This window comes from Henckelia pumila, chromosome 2 (genome assembly GCF_033568475.1).
Source record: "Henckelia pumila isolate YLH828 chromosome 2, ASM3356847v2, whole genome shotgun sequence".
NCBI classification, from domain to species: domain Eukaryota; kingdom Viridiplantae; phylum Streptophyta; class Magnoliopsida; order Lamiales; family Gesneriaceae; genus Henckelia; species Henckelia pumila.
In genome coordinates, this window is record NC_133121.1 from 19,455,604 (window position 1) to 19,474,063 (window position 18,460).

The following is an 18,460-nucleotide window of genomic DNA, read 5'->3' on the forward strand; positions in this document are numbered from 1 at the left end:
AATGATCGTTGGAAGATCATTATCTTTACAACATAAAGGTGTACGTTTATTTATACCCCTTATTTTCTTGTAGTTCTTCTGTAATGCTGCCATATGGCACCATTCTGCCAATTTTCCTTTCAAAAAGGACGCGCGTCTTGCCAAAGTGTCAAGATGACATGGAACGTATTCTTTAATCAGCATTTCTCTCCAGGGACTTGGCATTTTTGCGAAAAATAGCTGAATAGCTACATTTTCTTCGACTCCTGAATTCCATCTGTATTTAGTGAATAACATAATGTATTCATCAACTAAACAGATATCATGTAACTCGAGGCTATACAGAGCTTGAGTATATCTTCTCTTTTTCTCTGTATCTTGATTGTTGAAATAGTCTACCCCTATGAATTGTGCTTTAAATAGGGTGGCCATTCTTTCTCCAATTTCGCTGAGGGATTCTCCTGCTAAGATTGATTCCTTCGTATCTGGCATAGTCATCTCCCAAGCAATCTTGACAGATCCCATTAGACTCATTTCTAGAAGTTTAATGAATCCTTCTTTATTGAGATCTAATGTCCCGGCTGCAATTCTCATAGCTGACGTCCAATCATCTATAAGATCTTCTCTGTTTTTGAAGTCCAAAACATCAAGGTTTAACATAACCCCGTAAGGATGTATTGGATCTAAAACAGTTTTTCCGTAAGGAGTTTGATGGAGTGGGATTTTACTCCTTGATCTGGTTCCTACTGGATGTGAATTTTCTCCAACCTGAAACTCACTATGTGGTTCTTCTGTTTTAACCGCATATCTTGGGGGATTCCCTATGGGTTGTTCACCCTCAGGGGAGTTCATTTTTAGATCTACTACTTTGAGATTCGCAAAAGAATCCGCGAGATCTTGTAGATCCTCGAGATTTAATCTCTCTAAAGTAGTCATCAGATAGTGTTTTTCTCTGATACTGCTTTTATAAGATTAATCATCCTTTCATCATCAGTTAAAGGTTTTTGACCCATTTTGGTTTTACCTTTCTGATGTAACAACGGTTCGGTACCAAACGAGAGTGATAACCTTTCTCCTGTATTTCCTTTTCTAGAATCTGAAGTTTGTTCTAGATTTGTGATTTTAGTTTGAAGATCCTTTAGGGTTACAAGAATTTCTTCTTGTTTCTTAAGGATTCCTTCAATCTGCCGAGGTATTTCATACAGCTGATTGCTGTAATATTGTACCGTCTTTTGAATTTCTCTAAGATCTCCGGAGAGTTTAGAGGAATCTGGGGTAATTTCTAAAAATTGAGAGTTAGAAATCATCTTTCTGTCGTAAGTAATCTATTGTGAACAGATTAACTTGTTTATAGGATTTCATATAAATAAAATCCTCTTGATTCAAACCTTCGTTTGAAGTCATCTTTTGTAAAAAATCTTCTCCTCAACAAAGAAAAGTATGAGTTAACGAATAATATTAAGTCTGAATATTTAACCTAAGGCTTTGATACCATTTTTTGCACATAATTCATTGTACCAAAATAAGCATTAAAACATGAGATATAAGCACATAGATCTTTAGATATAAGTATAAAACCTTCAGATCTAAGTACAAAACAACCCATATTGAGTACAAGAATTAAATATTAAAATAATCAAGTTTTGTGGTCCTTAGAAAGTGCAAAGAAAGAATCTTTAAGGGAGGGAGTTGGAAGAAAGAAAGGTTTGGGTTTGGGGATTTATTCATAATTGACTCTTAATAATATGACCACGAAAATATATTTATTTATTTATATGTTTATCTCGTCTCAAATATATTGTTTTGTACTCAATTTGTACTTAAAAAAAATATTGTTTTGTTTATGAGTAAATTCTTTATTTTTTTCATTATTTAATTTTCAAAAAATAGTTGTACCTTTTTCAAATATTTAGTTAATAAAAGTGTATTAGTAAATTAAACTAAAAAAACTAATAAATATAAAAGTTAGAATATATATTTGAAACAATCGGAAAAAATATCTTATATAATTGAGATGGAGGAACCCAACATCAATTTAATTATATATATCTAAATTAGCACCGGCCAGAGTCGCTAATTAGCGACCGTTATTGTGCTGCTCACGAAGGCTTAATATTATTTAAGCATTAATAATACTACGTGAATAAGCACATGCAACGTAGGCACGGAAATATTTTTCGAAAAAAATAATCTTTAATTTTAGTTGCCTAGTAAATTAACTTCATGTAATAAAGTTTACCTTTTCAAAATTAATTACTTGAGATAGAGCATAGACGCGATTAAGATCTAATATAGGCGTTATGCATGAATTGCAATAGTATGTAAAAAAAATGAAATTAATATATTCGATCACTAATTTGGTTTCAAGAAAGATAATCCATTATGTATTTAAAATATTTCTTTTGAAAATTAAAATTCTATATTCAATCACTAAATAGAAAGGGGACTGAAATATCTATAAAAAAATACATCAAAAAATGAAAAGACAGTTAATCGATATCTCTCGCGCTCAATAAAACATCACAGATATGTGTCAATAAAATCAATTTAGGTAGTGTTTGGGAGAGCTTCTAAAAAATATTTCTCAGTTTTTTTTACAAAATTTCACAAAATTTCCAAATTTTGTTAAGGTAAAGCTGAGAACTAGTGCTTCCTAAAAGCTATCTCAAACACTACCTTAAGCAAATAAATAAGCTTTTATAAGGCTTATTACATATTACTATTATATAAATAGATATTATAATTTTGTAAAAAATGATTATTTTTAATGTACCATGAATAGTTAACATACCCTTGAGACTTAATAGTTAATACATAGTAAGTGCACGTATAATACGGTATAAAAATTTCATATTGCATTGTCATTTAAATAAAGGAATTTTTTCATAAAAAATAATAAATAAATGGATATTTTCATTAATAGTTAGAGAATGTCTTAATACAACTAGTTCCTTTCGAGTCACGAGTTATTACTATTTAAATCATTATATATATAGTATATTATAAACTATCTATTTTTGATCTCGAATTAAACACACCAATATTTATTTTTCCAAAATGCCCTTCGCCCCTTCCCCCAAATAAAATTCTACGACATAATTAGTATAACAAGTAAAACTTAAAAACTAAATTAGAAAGAAAAAAAAATTATGTCAAAATAATAGTTATTATACTTTAGATATAATGTACTGGATATAAAATTATATTTTCAATTATCTATAGTTATCGGGAAAAAACATTATTAATTCTACTTTAATAAAATATTAAAAGCCTTATGTGTTAATTATATTTAATAGTTTTGACCAAAAGACACACGGTTCTTGTGTGTTCAAGTGTTAATCACATTTCTATGGCACGTTCCTTAATCCATAGATAATTTGGAATCTAGTCTCGCCACATGATTTGCACGAGCCCGTATCAATTATGTTCTTAGATCCAGAAATTCCTCTTATGAACCAACTTGTTTTTGGTTAATGAGATCATACACTATATGAATATTACCCAAATCATGTATTCGTTGGTTAATATCTCTGCACATGATCATAATTAATGGAATATTATTGTGACAAATCATGCGACATTTGATTTATGGTTAGAGTAAAACCATTAAGGTAGGTTGAACTCTACCTTTTTGATTGATTGTATGAAAACATAATTATTATTTTTTTAAAATCAAAATTTCTCTAATTATGTGATTCTCAAATTCTAAAATGTTTCCCTTTCTCTTAGTTAATTAAAAGCTTTGCAGGGCATACATTTAGGAGTGTTAGGAAGAAATTTGGTACGATCAGTCTCGTGAAGGGATGAGTCGATGTTGTCCTACGGGTGCCTACTCGAAGAGAGATCGAATGGTGGCAGATCAATTGTGGATCAAATGGCCCGTCTGCCACATCGACACATCCTGAAGTGAAGAGCAATAATTGCTTTTGTGGAGAGAAATATTGAAATTCAACAACTTGTTGTATGGTTTAAAATATTTGAATTTTATTACTATAATTTTTAATAAAATGACAAGTAACCGATCCTAAATTTTGTGTGAGACCTAAGATCATATTCGACTCTCATAAATTGTATGTTGATACAAGAATGATCGATACTGGCAGACGGGCAACATCAAATGCCCAAAATCAATTGCAGATCAAATCAATTGATCTGCAATTGATTCTGGGCCATTCGATCTCCCTTCGGGTAGCCACCCGAAGGGCAACATCGACCAAATAGTTGATACATTAATATAGAGAAGATGGTTGGAGATGAAATAATAATTGAACTAGATGGGGAAATAAGTCAAAATGTAGTTCTTGGGCCGCAATATTATTGTTTACTTTTTATTGTAAAAAAAAATATTATTGTTATAACAAGCTTAAGTTTTGGATAAAAACACTCGATCATACACTATCCATCTCGTTGGATGCCTAAGTTAATGAAACTATGAAAGTGAATTAGATAATGATGCGTTCAAAAATTTTACATCAAATAAATTACCTCAAACTGGTAATCAACGAACCAATTTCTTTAATTAACCGAGCCGAATGATCCCAAATATTACTTTGTATCAAAGAAAACATGTGAGATGACTCGTCTGAAGTCTATGCCACTCCGACGCTCAAGTCAGTATAGGATTCAGTAGAAAATATATGGAAAAGATGTAAGGAAAGTGCGTAAAAGCATATAAAAGAGCAAATAGAAGTTTATAAAAGATCGTGTAAAAGACATAAATAAGATATGTAAAAAAAATATTAGAGGCGTATGGAAAAAAGTTAAACATATGAGAGGCGTGTAAAAGAGGTAAAACATTTAAGCCGTGTAGGAAAACATGTGTAAAAGTGTAGTGATCCTGCATTGAATCACCTACTAACTACCTACTAACTGGAAACTATAACATGCATTAATCTTAATTAAAACACAAACACTTAACAGAGTAAAACGTGCAAAAACATAACTCATAATTTACATATCAACTTAGTACAATTTTTCAAAAGCTTAATTAAGTAGTGATACAACCATATCGAAATAACTTAAAATAAACTGTTATAAAACATTATACAACTATATCAAATCCTGCTGTATAAGATGACTACTGATCTCCTGCTACCTAGTCCTGCCTCGAACTCCCTGCTCCGTCCATCCCGCGACCTGTCCCATGAAATGGGGTGTCCAAGAAAATAACTAGGACATGAGCGATTAATGCCCAGAACATAAACATGAGTAGACATATAAATATGATGCATGAAATCGTGATGACTGGTAATAGGTCATCTGAAAGTCATGCTAATAACCGATGCCAATGAGTGTTGTGACCGCTCGGATCAAACTTCTGGGTACAACCACACTCGCCTAGAACCCCCCATTATAACGGTACATCCGGTTCTAGAATATCTTCTAGAACCCCCTAATATAGCGGTACATCCGACTCTAGACTAAATACAGGTATAACAAAGGAATAGGCTCAACGCGTATGCGCACATGACATATGAATATGAAAAGCGGTAAACCATACATCATGCCACATAATAATGCCACAAAATGCAAAATATATACATGTATACTCATTGGCAATCTCAGTCAATGTGTACGTACCTCTAAGCTAGTTCGAGTCTTATTAGGACCTAGGTTCCAAACCTATAATCAAAAGTTCACTGTATCACTACACAAGTTCTATAAGCCTTAACTAAGCTAACAGATACTCCCAAAACTTAAGATTCCCGGACCATACCTTCGTCCGTTGTTAGCCCTTTGATGTTGCTAGTTCTGGATGACTATAACAACACCTTTGTTATTCCAGAACCTCTCTATAAACCGATAGGGCCCTCAAGTGTATACCTCACACTTATATATAACTGAAGAAGGAACTCAGGAATTCCTAATTCAAAATGAACTCTGAAGACCCCTATTTATAGGGCCAAGGTTGCCGGAGATCGGAACCTCCATTCACGGGATCGGAGCTTCCGATCCGTGCATGCGTGATACGTGGCGATCGGAGCTTCCGATCTGGTGAATGCTCGACACTTGTCAAAACTCGTGGCTTAGTCATCGTGCATTGCTGGCTGAAGGAGATCGGAACTTCCGATCCTGGATCAGAGCTTCCGATCCTGTATTACTTCCGAAGTAAACTGGCTCCATTCTAGAGCTTTCGATCTGCATGGTTCGGAGCTTCCGATCTGGGTTCGGAGCTTCCGATCATGTCCATTCTTGGAAGTCTAATTCTTGCTTATGAAGCCCAATTAAGCCCTTGATTTGGTTAAATACAAACTCTTAATCATGTTTATCATATTATTATCTTAAAATAGAATCTGCGTTACTACATTCTCCCCACCTTTAGATATTTCGTCCGCGAAATCAAATCTAAAGACAAATTAAAATAACAATATGAAAGACAAATATTTTACAATCTACGTAATTCGTAAATATTGTACATATGATATGGATGAATACAAAATATCCATAACCAATACTACTACATGGTTTGATGGAAAAATTAAGCCAAGATAAGGGGTGTCAAGTATCATGGGCCCGGACCTATATATTATGCATGGTTGACCCTTTGTTATTCTAATGGATCCTTGAAACTATTTACTAGGCTTGTACCCAGATAAATAAACAATAGGCTCATCTAAATTGACTATACATCTACATGGAATTATTCCGAGCAGACTCATGGAAAGATAATAATAGTTTGCAAATATTAAAAATTTGAAGATCAAATTATCTTTAATTGCAGAGTGCCGTGTGTAACGTCCCAAAAATTTCTTTTTGAAACGTTACTCAAACATTCATACTTAAAAACATTGCGGAAGAAAAATTTGCGAAAGTAATATCCTCTTCATAAAATAAACTAATTTAAAAGTGCAACATAAATAACGAAAAATAAATTCTTCAAACTTTGCCAATCATGGCCATCATAAGAAAATGTTGAAACTTGTTTTCCATCTCATCAAAACAAAATATTGCGGATAATAAAACTGTTTCATAACGAGGCGCTCATGCATCTTTCGTCGACCCGACCGTCTTCTCCTCTTCATGCCCCGACTCCATACTCATCAATAAATTCATCGATAGCGTCATTACCTTCACCAGTCAAGTATAGTGAGTCTAAAGACTCAGCAAAGAAATGTATATAAATTCAAATGGAAAAACTTGAACTCAACACGGTGCCATAAATGAACGTAACAAAAAACTTATCATTTATGTGTGACGAGATACATGTAATGTGATAATCATATCATATGAGCACATGGGGATCCCGTGATCACGGTCGTTAAACATCAAGCACAAATATGTACCATCCCTCTTAGCCTTGAGTAATATGCGTACCGAATACCGTCCATACCGGCCTTAGCTAATAGGAGCACCATCTTTTTACCGTCCATACTAGTCTTGGCCAATATGCGCTCCTTCATACCATCCATATTTTCTTGACTAGTATGCGTACCATCTCTTTCTTTACCGTCCATACTGATTTTGGTTGATATGCGCATCGAATAGCATCCATACCAACTTTAACCAATATGCGTATCTTCATTCTTTCATATTCATAAAATTTCATAGAACAATGTCGTGCATGCAATAACAAATGAAAGAACCATTCATGCATAAAATACTTTTTAACATTTTATGATTTTCATGAAAAAATAGTGTTCATGAAGGTCGAAGACATAAACATGCGTTACATAATATAACCGATCCACGTGAGACATTCCATCCGTCCTGGACATCGATAACTCGAAACGTTTTCATAAAAATTCTTAAAAATAATAAAAATACATTAAAATAACATAAACATGATTTTTAGGACCCAAAAACATAAGAAATTGTCGTGGGAATTCGAACTGGCGGCGCGGGCGTGCCACTCGCGTGCGCGCCTCTCGCGGCCGTGCTGCTACTGCAGCTTGGTCGCGCTACCGCGACGTCCTGCACGAGCAGGAAGTCGAGCGCAGGGCGCGACTCTGCCTTTAATTCACCTTTTTTTGGCCCTTTTTCAATCCTAAAAAGTTTTGGAACATTTTCCCATGAAAAATACCATCCAATGTAAAAGAAACTTCAAAAGAAATCAAACGAAAAACACTCAACCATTCAAAGATTTGAACCAAAAATCCTCTTCAACTTATTTCCCAAAAATTCTTATTTCTCACTTTAAAATCATTTAAACCTCGATAAACTTGAACCGAAAACATCAGGAATGCTTCACGTATCATAATTAAGAAACATACTCATGAATTTTCAAGAAAACTTGCATACATCAACAATCAATCGCCTAGGGTTTACCTTGAAAATACATAAACTCTTGAATGAGTTTCAAAACAGTAAAAACTTGTCTGAATCAATTGCATGGTTTTAACCTGAACGGTGAAACGATCTAGCCTCGACACGAAGAACCCTAGCCTTGGATGCAGCATTTGAACGAGAGATATTTTTGGGATGAGAGAAAGCGTTCCCAATTCAGATTAAAGAAAATAATTTGAATGCTTGATATTTTGTGACTAATGGGCTTCAATTAATCGACCCGTCAGTGACAAATAAAAGTTTTAAAAAAATTAAATCTCCCAATTAATAATATACATTATATCAAATTAATAACTTAAACATAAAAATATTTTTCTTAACTCGCTTCGAAGGCTAGTCTCGCCCTTACGGTCCAGAATTAAATACCAAACCTGAAAACTTTAAAATAACATCACATCATATAAAATTTCAGGCATTAAATATAATCACATAATTAAACATAACAATTAAATTTTCTTAACTAACATGCATTAAATCATATAAACAATTAATTTATCGTGATTAAGCTAGTGAACTTTTGGACATTACAACTCTACCATCCTTGAAAGAATTTCGTCCTCAAAATTCGACTTACAAAACAGCTTAGTATAGAGACCACATATATCCTGTTCGATCTCTCACATAGCTTCCTCAAACAATTTGTTACCTACCTCGAATCCCAAGTCTATATGCCGCTAGTTGGCATAGCTTTGCTGTCGACTATGAGCTGACAACCTTTTATCTCTAGTCTTTGTCATCAACCTCATTGTCCGAGCCACTAACTCAGGTCCCGTTACCGCTCCTTCTCCAATTTCAACCCAATGCTAGGGAGTCATACACCACCTCTCTTAAAAATGCCTCTACCTTAGATGGATCAACTGTAATTACAGAGGCTCTCAAAAATTTTACTTACTGAACTCACACTTACTTTTCTAGTCCCTCGGACACCAGTGTCCTACTAATATTGCTTCCGATGTGCGCTTTGATAAATCAAGATTGTTATCATAAACTTCCTGTGCTAAGTAGACCCTAAACAACTATTGTATCATACCCCAAACTTCACATACATCTCATGACCCTATATTAGAAGCAATTTCTCAACATGTTGTTGTTGAACAAAGGCACCCTATTACCCGAATCATTCAGTACCTGAGCAAGAAAAACCAGCGATATTAATCATAACTGAAACAGTCGTAGAGTCCGGATCCACCTGTTCTTGCGTCATAGCGAAATCCCGTCCTGGGATGGGTTTCTTGGGCTGTGGGAAATCCTTCTTATATTGTCCTGGCTTATAACACAGAAAACACATATTTGTTCCCAACATGCCTTGGCCTATGTGGGATTTTCCACACGTCTAACAAAATTCTTATTTCGTGGATTTTGGAGCATTAATTGCCAAAGGTCTTGGTTCTTGGGGTCACGGTTGCAACTGCTACCGAGGTTCATTCGGTGTTGAGCCTGATATAGTCTCTTTTGATTAGGCCCTTGCTGATCACGACCTTGGTAACTTGTCCTCTTGACCTGTGATTCTTTGATAATATCGTTTTTGTCCTTCTCTGATAACATAGCCTCATCAACTGCTGCACGATAAGTGGCTGCCTAACATTACAGCGGATGGAGGTATTCAAACCCTCCATGAAGTGCTTCAAATCCTCTGCTGGATCATTAGCAATCATGGGCACAAAGTATCGTCCTCTCTCAAACTTTCTAACGTACTCATCAATTGTCAAGATTCCTTGACTCATCTCCAAAAATTCTCTAACAAGTCTGGTTCTAGTACTCAATGTGAAATACTTAGCACAGAAAACGTCCTTCAACCCGTTCTAATTCAGTGTGGTCAGGTTCACGGAAGACTTGGCCCCTTTCCACCAGACGCAGGCATCATCCCGGAACATAAAAGTAGCATATCTCATCCGATCCGCATCAGTCAACTGCATAAATTCGAAAATAGTCTCCAAATACTGCACCCATTCCTCTGCGACAATAGGATCAGAGCCTCCTTTAAACTCAGTTGGCCCTAACTCCATGAACTGCTTGTAAATCGGGTTCCTAACCGTTACCGTGCGATTATTCCCCACATTGGTGGCCTGTGCCCACCAATGCCTGAATCAGTTGTTGAATTTTAGCCTCCTGAGTGCAACTCTGCTCCTACAACAAAGCAGCTAGTCCTGCCAAAAACTGGTTGTTTTGGTTATTCTGATTACTCTGATTGTTTGTATCATTGGCCTCATTGGTCTGTCGTCCACGAGTTGTCATAGTTCCTATTGTCCAACATCGTCCACATACTCAATCACATTTTAAACATAATAAAACATACTTTCAACACACATAACTCATAAATCTTACATACTATCATGCATCTTAATAAATCAATAACATAAAAACTTACAAACATGAAGACGAAGCATAGGGTCGTGGCGAGTATGCATGTGTGCGATAAAATCCCAGAGCAAACTGCTCTGATACCAAGCTGTGATGTCCCAAATATTTCTTCTTGAAACATTACTCAAACATTTATACTTAAAAACATTGCGGAAGAAAAATTTGCGGAAGTAATATCCTCTTCATAAATAAACTAATTTATAAATGCAACATAAATAACGAAAAATAAATTCTTCAAACTTTGCCAATCATGGCCATCATAAGAAAATGTTGAAACTTATTTTTCATCTCATCAAAACAAAATATTGTGGATAATAAAACTGTTTTCATAACGAGGCGCTCATGCATCTCTCGCCGACTCGACCATCTGATCCTCTTCATGCCCCGACTCCATACTCATCAATAAATTCATCGATAGCGTCATTACCTACACCATTCAAATATAGTGATTCTAAAGACTAAGAAAAAAAATGCATATAAATTCATATGGAAAACATGAACTCAACATAGTGACATAAATGAACGTAACATAAAACTTATCATTTCAGTGTGACGAGATACATGTAATATGGTAATCATATCATATGATCACATGGGAACCCCGTGATCACGGTCGTTGAACATCAAGCATAAAGATGTATCATCCCTATTAGCCTTGACCAATATGTGCACCGAATACCGTTCATACCGGCCTTAGCTAATAGGTGCACCATCTTTTTACCGTCCATACTAGTCTTGGCCAATATGCGCTCTTTCATACCGTCCATACTGGCCTTGGCCAATATGCGCTCTTTCATACCATCCATATTGTCTTGACTAGTATGCGTACCATCTCTTTCTTTACCATCCATACTGATTTTGGTTGATACGCGCAACGAATACCGTCCATACCAACTTTAACCAATATGTGTATCTTCATTCTTTCATATTCATAAACTTTCATAGAACAATGTCATGCATGCAATAACAAATGAAATAACCATTCGTGCATAAAATACTTCTTAAAATTTTATGATTTTCATGAAAAATAGTGTTCATGAAGGTCGAAGACATAAACATGCATTACATAATATAACCGATCCACGTGAGGCATTTCATCCGTCTCGGACATCGATAACTCGAAAATTTTTCATAAACATTCTTAAAAATAATTAAAATACATTAAAATATCATAAACATGATTGTTGGATCAAGTGTCAATCAAGTAGATTTATTCTTTGGGCCTATTATTGAATTCAGTCAAGGGCCAAAAGTTCAAAAGGGGTTTCTCGGTGGCCAAGGGAATACTCAACAGAACTTAGGCTTTGGACTTGATAATTCAAGAAATCCCATTTAAATGAATAAAGCATTTGGAACTACTTTGAGCATCAGTGATATATATACAGCTGAAATGTGAGAAAAGTGGTTAACGGAATTACTTCTGAGAGACGCAGAACAATCAAGAGAGATCGACAAAGGGAAGAACATGGAAATTGGGAATCCACATCAGAGAAAGGCAGTCACATAGAGAAGAAGGATTGTGAGGAATTATTATCAAAGCTCTGTAATCTTTCTTATCAATTTTGTGATCGATCGTCTATATGATTTGATTCACTGTAAACTTTGATCGAGATTTCATTAAATAAGAGAAGTGATTATCCTTCCCGTGGATGTAGGCTATGTAAATAGCTGAACCACGTATATCTGGTGTATTGTTCTTATTTTATTTCCAATTCTTGATTGTTGAATGTGCCATGAGTGTTCTTGAATGTGTTCGAATCTGTCTTGACTTGTTTTCTTCTGTGAGATGGTTACAAGAACTGACCAATTGAGAGTCATAGTAAATTGTCCAGTTGAATTGAGTTGGTTCTTGGATTGGTTTGATTACCAGAAACTTGGTGTGTTTGTGTTGAATTGGTTTGAGTCTCATAACAGTGGCGCCGTCTGTGGGAAATATAGACACTATGGGATCAATGAAATTCAAAATCAAAAATTTTACAGGAAAAAATGATTTTTCTCTGTGGAGAATCAAGATGAGAGCCATTCTGGTGCAGCAAGGATGGGTTGACGCATTCAAAACAAAAGAAGAAATGTCAAGTTCTTTGGATGATAAGCAGAAGGATAAAATATTGGACAAAGCATAGTGTGCTATTATCCTATGCTTAGGAGATAAGCCCTTGAGGGAGGTGTGCATAGAAAAATTAGCAGCTGCTATGTGGATGAAATTAGAAAGCATATACATGACCAGATCACTAGCCAATCGGTTGTACTTAAAGCAGAGATTGTATTCATTTAAGGTACAAGATGGTAAAAGCATTCAAGATCAGATTGATGACTTTAATAATATCCTAGATGATCTGGAAAATGTGGAGGTCAAGCTTGAGGAAGAGGATAAAGCCCTTATACTACTAAATGAAATGCCAAAGTCATATGAGAACTTCAAAGATGCTATGCTCTATGGTAGAGATCAGACTATTGCTCTTGATGAAGTGCAACCTGCAATACAATCTAAAGAACTACAGAGAAAGCTACAATCTAGTGGAGAGATTATTGGAGAAGGATTAACAGCTAGGGGCAGGTCAGAGAAGAGAAGCCAACATGCTAGCAAAAACAGGTCAAGGTCCAAAAGTAGAACCAAACTCAAGTGTTTCTTATGCCATAAGGAAGGACATTTTAAAAGGGATTGACCTGACAATAAGAAGAAGAAACCCTATGACAGATCAAACTGGAGAAGCTGCAATTGTCTCAGATGGGTATGAACATGCTGAAGCTCTGATGATGGCAGAAAGTTGTATAAAGGGTGAATGGATCTTAGACTCGGGATGTACATTTCACACGTGTCCAATAAAATCTTGGTTTCTGGGGCTAACAGAATCAGATCAAGGTATAGTGATGCCGGGAAATGATAAATCATGCAAGGTAAAAGGAATAGGGAGTATTTCTTTACAGATGCATGATGGAGTAGAAAGAATGCTAAAAGATGTTAGGTATGTTCCTGAATTAAAAAGGAACCTAATATAATTAGGTACTCTTGAATCCAGTGGCTGCACATTCAGATGTGAAAATGGTGTGATGAGAGTTTCCAAGGGATCACTGGTGGTAATGAAAGGAAAAAGATTGAACTCTTCATACATCTTACAAGCAAAAACAGTGATTGGAGGTACTGCACTCATAAAAGAGAATCAAGACAAGTCCAAACTATGGCATATGAGACTTGGACATGTGGGACAAAGAGGGCTGGAAGAATTATCAAAGCAAGGACTGTTATGTGGAGATAAAGTTCAAGGGGTTGAGTTGTGTGATCACTGTATTTTAGGAAAATCCAAGAGGGTATCATTTGGTACAGGACAACACTCATAAACTAAACCTCTTGAATACATACACGCTGATCTTTGGGGTCCTTCCAAAACTCATACACATGGAGGCAATCGGTATTTCTTATCTATTATTGATGACTACTCAAGAATGGTATGGACACATCTGTTGAAAACAAAAGATGAGACCACTGAAAAATTTAAGGAATGGTTGCAACTAACTGAAAACCAATCAGGCATGAAGGTGAAGTACTTAAGAACATATAATGGACTTGAGTTCCTCTCTAAAGAATTCAAGGATATTTGTAAAGCGAGAGGGATAACCAGACACTCATCTGTACCAAGGACACCACAACAGAATGGGGTAGCAGTAAGAGAATCGAACCTTATTAGAAAGGGTGAGGTGCTTAATACTAAATGCAGGTCTTCCAAAAACATTCTGGGGTGAAGCTTTGGCAACAACAACCTATCTAATAAATAGGTGTCCCGCCAGTGCCTTAAACCTCAAGACTCCCATGGAGATGTGGAATGAGAAACCAGCAGATTACTCAATATTAAAAGTATTTGGTTGCTTGGCTTATGCTTACATAAAACAGGACAAGCTAGAACCAAGAGCCTTGAAGTGTATGTTCATTGGATATCCAGAGGGAGTGAAAGGTTATAGGGTCTGGAATAGAGAACACATGCCCTAGATGTTTCAATAAAAGGGATGTAACATTTGACGAATCAAGGATGACCTATAATAAAAATGAGACTGATACACAAGGTATAAAATTGGATAACTAGAAGTTACAAGTTGAGGTGGAGTCCACTGAAGTTAATAAAGACTCAGAATCTGAAGTAAGTACAGAACAACCTGAGGATCAAGCTCAGGACAGAAGTATTCCTCTACAGACTGATAATCTCAGTAACTATAAGCTGGCACGGGATAGACAAAGGAGAGAAATAAGGCCTCCTCAAAGATATGCTGAGGCAGAAATGATCTCCTATTCACTAAATACAGCAGAAAAGGTGGAGTATTCGGAGCCTACATCATATGAAGAGGCAATGTCCAGCAAGGAGAAAATTCATTGGCAAGAGGCCATGAAGGAGGAATTAAAATCACTCATGAAGAACAATACCTGGAAACTAGTTGAAAAGAAGAAGGAAGACAAAATACTTGGATGCAAATGGTTGTTTAAACTTAAAGAAGACACCACATCTGAAAAGAGAATAAAGTTTAAAGTCAGACTTGTAGCTAAGGGGTACTCACAAATTGATGGATTAGACTTCAATGAAATCTTCTCTCCAGTTGTCAAGCATTCCTTCTATAAGGCTGGTCCTGGCCTTAGTAACTCAGTAAGACATGGAACTAGAACAACTAGACGTCAAGACAGCTTTCCTACATGGTGATCTTGAAGAGAAAATTCTCATGGAACTACCAAAGGGTTATCATCATATCAAAGCTAAGAATAATGTGTGTTTACTAAAAAGATCTCTATATGGCCTCAAACAAAGTCCTCGACAGTGGTATAGGAAATTTGATGAGTTCATGGAATAAACTACATCAGGAGTAGTTATGACAGCTGCGTGTATTTTGACTCAGAAAACAATCTTAATAAGACATATCTTATATTTGACGGGCTTTCAAGAACATATAAAAAGAAGAGAAGAGAACTTGAGATAGAGGGGAAGACAGAGAGGAGGCGGCTATCAATCAAAGGAACAAAGTGCGTGAGCGAGGGAGAAGACAAGAAGAACTCAAGAGCCGCCAACACTAGTTTTCTCTTTTCCATTTTATTTTTGTTGGGATTTAGGGGATCCTACCCCCAAAAATTTGTTTTGATTTCTTCTTGAAGATTGAATTTGGTTTTAAGAATTCTTGATTATATTATTGTGTTTATTGCAATTTTGGAGATTGATCATCTTCGAATTGATTTTATGTGTTATAATTGATACCGAAAAGAGATTTTATAACATGATAGAATAATATAATCCTTGGATCTAAAACTTGCATAGACATATGAGGTTGGGTACATGTTGATAGCTGACCGCTTTAATCGGTGTGAATAAATTCAACTGGCAAGCGTACCAGGTCAAGTAATAATATAGTGGACTAAGGTCCAAGTGTCGAACCCACAGGGACTGTATAAAAATGATTACCAAAATATATTTATTTTTACCTAATCTAGACTAATCAAAAATAGCGATTTCAGATTTTAACTAATAATTAAAAATTGCAATTAAAATTAAATTAAGTAAAAACGGAGCTGGAAAATTTGGATTTAACTCAAATTTGGTAAAAGTTCGATCAAGGACTCACGTAGGTACCAAACAATTCATGTAACAAGCAGTCAATCTAAAATATCAGACTTAATCTTAATTCACGAGAATTTTCCTAATTTGTTCAAAGGACTATTTCTAGAACAATCAAACCTATTCAAATATTGATGAACTAATCTTTCGTAATTCTAATCAAACTTGAATGCATGAATAACTGTGAAAATTCAGTTTACACCCAAACCGCATAATGAAACCGAATTCTATTTCTAGTCAGTTTTACACTATGTTGACTATCAAAGTGATCGAATTCGAGACCTCCTCTGTCGACTTGGAATCGATTAACAAACAAACAAATAACTGGCCAAGAAATTTGTAAGACAAATATAAATTCGATAATCAATAAAATCAAATCAAGTCTAAAAATATCAAATAAACAAACGAGTTTTATACATAAATTGTCTGGCCCAATCACGTGGCCTTGATCAAAAAAGAAAACTACTCAATAAATAAATTCATGATCAAACAAGGTTTTTAATCATGAAAAGTAAAAATAAAATCAAAGAAAGAATAAGAAATCTTCTCCCAAGCGTGTAGCCTGTAGCCGCCTCTGAAAATCTGGAACTGGAACCCTTATTCTGATGCTAAAAAATATATTTATAGGTCCCAAATATTAAAAAGATAAAATCCTTCCCGAGCAAGAATTTTCCAAAAATAAAACTCTGGTCCCGCGGCTCGCTCGAGCGAGCATAGGGTCTCGCTCGAGCGAGCACTCTTCTGTCCAGAAAAATTAAAATCACGTCTCGCTCGCTCGAGCGAGCACCACCTTTCGCTCGAGCGAGCATGTTTCTGCCCGAAGAAAAACACAGCGCAGACTTCCTTGCGTGATTGCCCTTGCTCTTGCGCGTCAGCGCTTCTCCCATGCGCCAATCTTTTCTTTTGCGCTAAAGTTTAGTGCGATTGCTCCAAGTCTTGCGCCAACCACAAGCCTCAAGTGCGATTGCGCTTCCAGCCGCTGTTCCCATCCTTGTTTGCGCATCATCCAAGCGCAGAACTCAAGCCTTGATGCGCGATTGCGCTTCCAGCTGCGCCAACCTTCTTCCCATCTGCTTTCTTTTGCGCAGCACCACAGCTGCTTGCTTTCCCTTGTGCTTGTTCGCTATTCATCATCTTTGTTCCTTCATTGTGTAGCAGCTTTGAGCTTCTTCTTCTTGCAGCAGCCCATCTTGCAGCGTTCTTCACCAAAAGCGCATCATCTTCCTTCACTGCTCATAGTCCTCTTTCGCACTTGCTCGAGAATCCGAGTTTTATGTATTTTTCCTTCAAAAATACCGAGGAGAGTGAAATACACACGCAAGCATAAATAATAAATAAAATACACAAAGACACAAAGAATGAATGCAAATTAATCATAAAATCATCACAAAAATATGCATACAAAATGCACTTATCAACACCCTCATACTTAAACCTTGCTCGCCCTCGAGCAAGACATGCAAAAACAAAATGCAAACAAAAACATAAGGACAATTCATGAATGTGCACAGCCTCTGAGAAGTTCAATCACCAACAAAAAAAAAATCACAGACATGCTCTCAACTTTTCATAATACACCTTCGATTTAACATGAACGTGTGTGTGCGAACTGTCATTCCAGTTTCATGCAACTTAGACCGAATTCGTTTCAAAACTTCTTAGCAACCTATGAAAAATTAGTGCAAGTTTCACTCTTCAAGTGATCATTCCTTCCAATGACCTCTAGAAAAAAACCCACCTCCCTTGAGATAATGAATTACACACCTCCGGATTTTGCACCCGGTATTTCTTTTGCCCCAATAATTACCCGCTGACTTAGCTATAACTGGCTAGGATACAAAAAATCTTTTTTTTTTCTAATCCCCTCGTCTATAGTCCGGATGGAGCATCAACCCCATTATACCCGCTAACTTAGCTATGGAACAATGATTAGGATTTCAATCATTGTCCAAGCCCGGATGGAGTTGTAAAAATATTTTTGTTTTATAGGTGCGCCCAAGATCATAAGTGTAAACTAGAGCCTCATCAAAATTCATAGAACACAATCAAGATCCACAAACCATCTATTGTCGTGCAATGGTCAAACAGACAGAAACTTCATCAAATCTTTCGTTACAGTCCACTGGTCTAACACAAGTGCTTATAAATATTCACGGTTCAATCTACAGTTTCTCATGTCAAGTCAAGAGCAATTTTTTTTTAAAAAAACCAATTTTTCAAATAAACTTCATCATCATTTGCTATTATGA